This window comes from Taudactylus pleione, unplaced genomic scaffold, assembly GCF_031769625.1.
Source record: "Taudactylus pleione unplaced genomic scaffold, aTauple2 ptg000086l, whole genome shotgun sequence".
NCBI lineage: Eukaryota > Metazoa > Chordata > Amphibia > Anura > Myobatrachidae > Taudactylus > Taudactylus pleione.
In genome coordinates, this window is record NW_028284488.1 from 22,796,318 (window position 1) to 22,805,612 (window position 9,295).

At 39.5% G+C, this 9,295-nt stretch overlaps 1 protein-coding gene across 1 annotated transcript in view; it reads right to left on the bottom strand.

The window, feature by feature from the left end:
- The window catches only part of FAM107B (family with sequence similarity 107 member B), a 60,139-nt gene extending 51,151 nt beyond the window's left edge, over positions 1 to 8,988 (bottom strand). The window contains exon 1 of the mRNA XM_088468784.1: positions 8,720 to 8,988. The gene's annotated coding sequence lies outside the window, so the exon portion shown is untranslated. The remainder of the gene's footprint in view (positions 1 to 8,719) is intronic.
- Between the last annotated feature and the right edge of the window lie 307 nt (positions 8,989 to 9,295).

The window sequence follows — 9,295 nt, forward strand, 5'->3', positions numbered from 1 at the left end:
GTGGGGAATTTTACTGGGGGGACTTCAGACCCGCAGCCCCTAGGTAAAATCTGCCACTGGATACATGTCAATTGTTACCTTTCTATGCTATTAACATCGTAGGAGCAGAAATGCTGGTCGCTTAAAAATAAAGGTGGCCCTGCCACACTGGGAGAAGAAATGATGCAATTATTGAAAAAAAATAAAAATTTCTCTAATAGTTCATTAAAATTAATTTTCATAATATTCATAACTGGTGACTGAAAACAAATGTAAAATATTTATGAAGCAAAATAAATACACATATACACACACACACACACACACACACACACACACACATATATATATATATATATATATATATATATAAAATCAGCAGCACACGGGTCAACAAATTCACATCAAAGCGGGTCAGCGCTTCGGAGCTCTTAAATCACTCTGTCTTCAGGATTAAAGAGCTCCGAAACATTGACTACACTAACCGCTTTGACGTGAGTTTATTGAGCGGAGTGCCGCTGATGCCGATCATTTATTATGGGATCTCTTGCTGTGCGATTTCTTACAGAAGGCACCAGGGAAGCTGTCATATGATTACACTGGAATGCTGCCCTGTATGACTGTTTATATCTATAAACAGTCAGGTGCATAAATATTGGGACATTGACCTCTATTCACCACCACAATGGCTTTGAAATGAAAAACAAGATGTGCTTTAACTGCAGACTTTCAGATTTAATTTGAGGGTAATTACATTCAAATCAGGTGAACGGTGTAGGAATTACAACGGTTTCTATATGTGCCTCCCACTTTTTAAGGGGCCAAAAGTAATGGGACAAACTAAACAATCCTAAATCTAAACTTTCACTTTTTAATACTTTGTTGCAAATCCTTTGCAGGCAATTACAGCCTGAAGTCTGGAACGCATAGACATCACCAGACGCTGGGTTTCATCCCTGGTGATGCTCTGCCAGGCCTCTACTGCAAATGTCTTCAGTTCCTGTTTGTTCTTGGGGCATTTTCCATTAGTTTTGTCTTCATGAAGTGAAATGCATGCTCAATCGGATTCAGGTCAGGGGATTGACTTGGCCATTGCATAACATTCCACTTTATAGCCTTAAAAAAAAAAAACTCTTTGCAGTATGCTTCGGGTCATTGTTCATCTGCACTGTGAAGCGCCGTCCAATGAGTTCTGAAGCATTTGACTGAATATGAGCATATAATATTGCCCGAAACACTTCAGAATTCATTCTGCTGCTTTTGTCAGCAGTCACATCATCAATAAATACAAGGGAACCAGTTCCATTGGCAGCCATACATGCCCACGTCATGACACCACCACCACCATGCTTCAATGATGAGCTGGTATGTTTTGGATCATGAGCAGTTCCTTTCCTTCTCCATACTCTTCTCTTCTCATCACTCTGGTACAAGTTGATCTGTGTCTCATCTGTCCATAGGATGTTGTTCCAGAACTGTAATGGCTTTTTTAGATGTTGTTTGGCAAACTCTAATCTGGTCTTCCTGTTTTTGTGGTTCACCAATGGTTTACATCTTGTGGTGAACCCTCTATATTCACTCTTGTGAAGTCTTCTCTTGATTGTTGACTTTGACACATATACATCTACCTCCTGGAGAGTGTTCTTGATTTGGCCAACTGTTGTGAAGGGGTTTTTCTTTACCAGGGAAATAATTCTTCTGTCATCCACCACAGTTGTTTTCAGTGGTCTTCTAGGTCTTTTGGTGTTGCTGAGCTCTCCGATGCGTTCTTTCTTTTTAAGAATGTTCCAAACAGTTGATTTGGTCACACCTAATGTTTTTGCTATCTCTCTGATGGGTTTGTTTTGATTTTTCAGCCTAATGATGGCTTGCTTCACTGATAGTGACAGCTCTTTGGATCTCATATTGAGAGTCGACAGCAACTGATTCCAAATGCAAAATGTCACACCTAGAATCAACTCCAGACCTTTTACCTGCTTAATTGATAATGAAATAACGAGGGAATAGCCCACACCTGTCCATGAAATAGCTTTTGAGTTGATAGTCCCATTACTTTTGGACCCTTAAAAAGTGGGAGGCACATATAGAAACCGTTGTAATTCCTACACCGTTCACCTGATTTGGGTGTAATTACCCTCAAATTAAATCTGAAAGTCTGCAGTTAAAGCACATCTTGTTTGTTTCATTTCAAAGCCATTGTGGTGGTAAATAGAGACCAAAACATGAAAATTCTGTCAATGTCCCAATATTTATGCACTCTCTCTCTCTCTCTCTGAGATAGAGATATCTATCTCTCTATAAGAGAGAGATAGATATATATTATATTATATAATATAATAATGGAGGAATGACAGGTTCATTTTAAAGATAAGCCTACATAATTTGAAAATTGATCAAATTTTTAAATATCAAAAATGAGGAGCCAACCTACAGCAGTAACCCATGAAATTCAGGCCTCAGACAAAAAAAAAAAAAAAAAAAGGCTTTTGATCAAATTTACACAGTGTACTAAAAACTCTTTTGGTTTTGCTGAAAGCTTGTTCATTTCCCTGGGATGGAGTTTTGTTGACGGTTTCTGAATTTCATTACATTTGACAGGAGGTTGTTGTGAAAACATGGACACATATTGTTCAATGACATATTTCCTTTTCTAACTTTAATGACTAGAGTTTGAGCATGCATTATTTGGCAATGTGCGAGCACTGACTCAGATGTTGCAACAATCCTGCCAATTTTCCACTTGTAGTGTTTTACCAAATACACTGGGTGATTTCACAAAACATTGCCTATATACAGTATTTCTACATCTAGATAAGTAATAGCAACAATGGCAAGCACAAAAAGTTGTTCTTTGTGTGGTCATGGTGTTAAAGTTGGGGTGTTATGCATTAAAAACTAAAAGACAAAACTCATGATTGCTTTCCTTACTTTCTAAATGATTCTAAAGCCGCACATCCACTAGGCAATGGCGGCACAACAGTACGATTACAACATTGCAATCATACCGTTGTTGCTGTTCCCCTGCAGTGCCTACACTGAACGATTTGTCATTTAGTGTAGGCACCCTCCATCATCTGTGAACATGCCCAATCTGTCGTTATCGGCAGATTGACTGGCATGTTCACCCGATGATTGTTGTCGGATACAACCAGTGGGAGCTTGCATCGCTGGATGATTCCAACATTAGGGGTGCACGATTTATACACGATTAATGAGCGATTGCATGATTACGATATCGTAATCGTGCAATCGCTCATTAGTATCGGGTAGTGGATGTGCGCCATAAACCTGGCATTATTTAAACTATCAAATCAGTATAATTTTCCAGATGATTTAGCCGGCAGCAAATTTATAAAACTCATATTTTGGAAGCAGCCAAATGGTTCTTCATCCGATAATGACTACCTGTTCATGGCGATAGGGTAGGTAGATTGAGCCATCTAGCACATACATGATGAGCCTCTTTCACAAGCAACTTTAGTTCCCTGTTATGCATTGTATTTCTGCATACAATATAGAAACGGGATGCAGTCAGCATCCCGGCGTATGGGACGCAGACCGTCTAAATACCGGCGCTGAAATCCCAACAGCGTCGGGATCCCGGCACCAATATCCCGACCACTTGGATCCTGAAGATAAGGATCGGCAATTAGGGGAGGGTCAGGGTGCAGTACTAGGGGGAGGGCTAGGGTTAGGCACTGGGGAGGGAGGGTTAGGTTTAGGGTGCGGGGAGGGGGAGGTTAGGTTTAGGCACTGGGGAGGGAGGGTTAGGGTTACTTACCTATGGGTGTCGGGATTCTGACTGTTGGGATACTGCTGTCTGTATTCTGACCAGCGGCATCCTGACCGCCGGCAATCCATACCCTAAACAAGTATTAATTTAGCAAGTCTATTTATTTGTTCATGTATTTTCTATATTTTGCTTGTTGTTATTTAAATATCCAATACACTTCATTAATGCAAATTTTTGCACGATTCTTGTCTGCTCAAGTACTGTATTCATGGGCCCGATAAGCGCTTCCTGCATCAAATTAAAGATGAATGGCATGTAACCTAGAGAATTATATACCAGTCCATAACATTATGTGCATTATACTCATTGATACGTGTTTCCTTTTATGATATGTGTCATTCTCTAAGGCTCCTGTATTATTGGATATTATTCTTTCAAATGTCTCGTTCATGTGATTTTGTGTTTAGTTTTCTTTTTTCACTTAAGAAACTTGTATGTGTTGCTCCAATGAAAAATAAAGAGACACAAACTTAGCAGTTTTCCACAAAGTTTCACAAGAAAAATCTTATGATGGAAATTCACTCTATCCAGTCAACATTTTCAGCTTATGTGAAATTTCCACTGCGTTGGAATGCCAGAGGCTGCACACATTAGGACTAGAGCTGGAGCCTGGAATTGTTATTTTCTGTTGAAAAGAATTGCTGAGACTTTATAGATGAATGGAAACCTCATAACAAGCTTCCATATACTGTTTAACATATCAGCTGACAATGGGTAACAAATACCCAATGTAGCATCTGTCAGTCCATACATTTAAACTACCATCCTTAGCATACACTGGCAAGGTTTGGCATGGTGTGCTAAAACTTGTATGTTTTGTTCCACTCTATACAGCCTGTTCCCTCTGAGTCTACAAGCAGGCAGTAGGGTGGCACTGAAGCTATGTGCAGGACTTGTGCCAGTGAATCCATTTCATCACATAATTATACAGTCGTGGATAAATGCCAGAATTTACAAGCTCTTATCTTGAGAGTGCCTCTCTATAATAGTTATACAATGCAAGCTTAGACTCTGAATATCATTTAAGAAAAATCTATTTTAAAATGTTCCCCACTAATAATGCCAACTCTGTGCAAATTCGCTATTGCTTGATCATTTTATTTGCATAGAAACAATTCAACACAGATGAAATCATACCATCTAACGACACTTACAGTATCAGCAGCAATCATCTAACCAGATATTTCATCAGTTCTAGGGAATTCTACCTCACTACACCTAGAATCATCTCTAGGCCCTCTATCTTTCATAAGTGCCGTACATTACTCTTATTCTCAGTAGTAAGTTAATTTAATACATTAAAGGGGGAGATTTAATAAAGCTTGGAGGCCCCCATTTACTAACGAGTTTTATCACCAAAACGAGTGATACATTTCACTGCGTATTATAAATGGTGCTCCAGCCAATCAGCTCCCAACTGTCATTTATCTAACAGTTGACAGTTGGGAGCTGATTGGCTGAAGCACCATTTATAATACACAGTGAAATTTATCACTCGTTTTGGTGATAAAACTAGTTAGTAAATGAGGCCCGGAGAGAGATAAAATTGGAAATAAATAAATAAATAGCACCAACCAATCAGCTACTAACGGTCACTTTACAGGCTGTTTTAATAATGACAGTTAGGAGCTGATTGGTTGGTGCTATTTATCTCCAATTGTATCTCTCTCCAAGCTTTATTAAATCTCCCCCTTAATCAATGATAGACACCTATTTGTAATAACATTCTGGCAGGTATCTTAAACAAGCATTAGCAAGTAAATATGACAACACAGCAGGAAGGAGCTGGGGTCTGCAAGTAAAGGCTTAGAGGGTCGCTTGTGACCCCAGGGCCACATGTTGCCCATCACTGCTGAATAGTCTGCTCTTTGCGGAGCCTCTCTAAGTAATTCCCTATTTTTACTGAAGCTAGAATGTGTAAATTACACTTAAGTTTGGAAGTCCCGATCACAGTGTCGAAACGTGCACACACACACACACCTATACAGTCCAATGCACGATTTTGGCCCCCCATCTGTCTAAAATCCTTGGTGAAAAAGACAAGGCGGCACTGGGCAGAAGCATCGGACGGAACGATGGAAAGTGCCTACACACTGCACTTTTTGTCCGATATTGTACTCTCGAATCAGATGAAAATGAAACTACAGATAAAACCTGATCTTTTGATGTAACCAGTTTCCTTCCGAGAAAACATGTTGTGTCACACTCTTAAATTATTGCATGAATGGGTCAGTAATCCAAAGAATGGCCCGACGATTGTTTAGGTGCGTGTCTAACTTAAAGTAAAAATTCATCAGGATGTATCAAACCTTAGAGATATAAAAGTACCAACCAATCAGCTAGCTTCTGTCATTTTAAAGGTAATGTTTGAAAAATTACAGAAACTGATTGGTTGGTATTTTATCTCTCTCCAAGACTTGATACAACTCCCCCACAGTCTGTAAAATTACAGTTATGAGCAGATTGGTTGGTACTTTCTCCCTCTCAGAGGCTTCATACATCTCCCCTGGCAGTTAGGAGGTTAGCATCATTGGTAATGAAGAACAGCAAAATATCTTGTGTCAAGAATTGGCCATGCCCGCCCAAACACTCAGATGGAATGTGCATGGTTTCCTTTTTATCAATATGACGTTAATAGGAAAACTATACAGGTAGGGCAGGAACATACAACTACACACATTACACAAATGTAATTACTTTAAAGAGCTGCAGTTTCAAACCTGAACGCCAGGCAGCAAGTTCATTCCAAATACTTTCGAAAACTTCTGGTATACACATACTTTGAGTACTTTAAAGTTTATGTAGGAACAACAAGAAACCACCATCACAGTGTGCATGTGTATTTAAACAGACTTTAGTGGATATTGGCTGGTACCATCAATAAGATGATCAGATATATCACAGAGTCCATGAAATAAACCATGAAAGGCAAAGCTGTATTAGTTCAGAAGTAACCAGACACAAATTTATAGTTAATTTCTAATTCTACCACAGGCAACAGAAGATGTCATAGAAACTGGCTATTAAGAGGAAGTTGACCTCTATGTTTATTAAAATGAAAGGCACGGGAATGCATTGAGGGCTATCTATGAAGGTAGAACAGGTTTTTGTGTGCTAATTTGCATACCGGTTTAACAAGTGTCTCACTAGTACTTAGAGCTATGCTTTATGATATATAGAACCATTCACATATAAATCGAGCTCAACTGAATTAATAGTGAACCCAATGTACCCCACAGTTATACTACATATATGTCTACTGTAAATTGAACATAGAATATACAGATGCTATTACAATTTCTACACAAAGTATCAGCTTGCAGAATGATTCTCATACACACTGTATTACAGGAAAGCCTGCATCATCAGGGGCCGCCTGCTTCAGATGGCTAATCAAGCTATAGGAGTTTGGAGTGTACAGACACAAATATTAAACATTAATAGGCTTTTATTGTTCTCATCTGCCAAACTGAAACTTTCCGTATTAGCTACTTACATAAAAATACTGAGTATTCCCCCTGATGTCTTCTATATATAATAAACTATTTGCTATATTCAAATAAAATATGGTCAACGAAACACATGGGTGATGATCCCTCTTATTATGGAAGGCATGTTATTTCCATACACTAGAGTGTTTAACACTTTGGATAATAGTTTAGGTTTTAACAGACATTTTATGTTTTGCTGGATTAACTAAACAGATACAGTACTGCAACAAAGTCAACAGTAAGAACAATAGTTAGTATACATTATGGAAAGCCTGAGCTAAACATGCCAAATAAATATAAACAAATCCAACAGAGCAGGACACATTGGCTACAATGTATGGGCCATATTTACATTACTACACATGGCATAAGTAAAACATCCCACAGCCTAATGCTTCATTGTCAGGAGTAATATGTTGCTTACTCTTTAGCAACTGACAGACTACATCTGCTCCAATCAGATCTAATAGAAATTATGCTTAAAGATGAAAAAAAACAAAGTGTTCAAATAATTGTTTCAGGTTATTAATTACACAGTGTATCTGACGCAATGAACACACCAAAACCTGAGCGCTCAGTTACATGATAAAAAGTCCCGATTAAAGGACAATAGCAGCAGCTCCCAGCCCTGTCATCTTCTGCTTTCTAGTCACTTGACAGTCACAGGACAGAGTCTGCAGCACAGTGGTAGGAAGCCTGCATGTGTCATTAGGTGTCTTTCTTCATTCTAATCTATTAGCAGAACATCAGAGCAATATACGGTGGGTAAAACAGTACTGAGTGATTCAATTTAAGCTATCAAGACATTATCCCTGCCTCACTGCACAGGTAGGGTGAGGAAGACATGAGACTCGGGGTTAATTTTAGTGCATTTGGAGCTGGTTTTGGATTATCCACCCTAAACCTCTGGGGTAATGAAAAGGTGATCAGATGTCACAGTCACAGCCCCTCCTGCTTTCCCATGATAAGATCATTGTTTACACATCACAAAGTTTCCCTGCATCACAGCAGTACGCCACTATGTCCGTCCTTACACCTCCTTGCTGTATAACACATGGAGGCAATGTGCTAACATATGCTCATTGCTACCAGGATGCTCCTGCCAGCTCCCTATCAAATCAAATAGACTAAAAAGGTACGGTTTATAGATATGTATGGGCACACACATGTTAAGTTATTTACTTGCATCATCATGGTTATGTAAGTGATGGGTATAGCTCAGTGATGTACTGTTACAAGAGGTCACCTCATTTTGCACCACGTTCTTAAATCAGGCAACTCCATGACCTGATCTCTTAGCTATGTTTTAGACCAATTGTCCCATAGACTTCAACATTAAAAAGCATAGTCCTCTCCCAGAATTTTGTCCTAATGAATGATTAGCCCACAGGCGGATAGACTGGGCAGCTGGGTGTAATCTGTCCCAGGCAGTAAAAGTTCTGAGCAGCAGACCTACCTCACATCCAGCTAACGCCCTTTCCCTCTGAATGAGTACAATGTCAGTCAGGCAGGCTGCTGGAGATTCCTGGTCTCTGCTGCTTGCAGACTATGGTCAGATGTATCCGCTTCCCTAGGACTCTTCTCCTCCAGCCCTGTTTCCTCACAATAACCTCCAGCAGCAGCAAAGCGCAGCTTAGAGGGGTGGAGAGGGGAGTTGCTACTGCTAGCCCAGCAGCTCCCCACACGAGGCCCCTCCTTTGGTGATCACACAACAAGCATGTAGTGTTCCCATGCCCAGCCTGTTTTGTTTGTTGAGATGGTCTGTAACTAATTTAACTCTCCTCTAATCTGTAAAGAGATGATTTCATTTGATCAGACCCACGTTTAGGCTGTGGCTCTCAGTCTGGGAGACTGTATCCTCCCATCTCCCACCTAGGGGTGCTGTATTACTTGAAAATTGTATTGATATAGTTGAACTCGTTTTCCCAAATACATATGCTTGAATGCTTAGCTTTTGTGACTACTATTGCAAAAAGATAATACAATTATGGTACATATACAAATAATGTGATTTATGTATTAGGAATGCTGC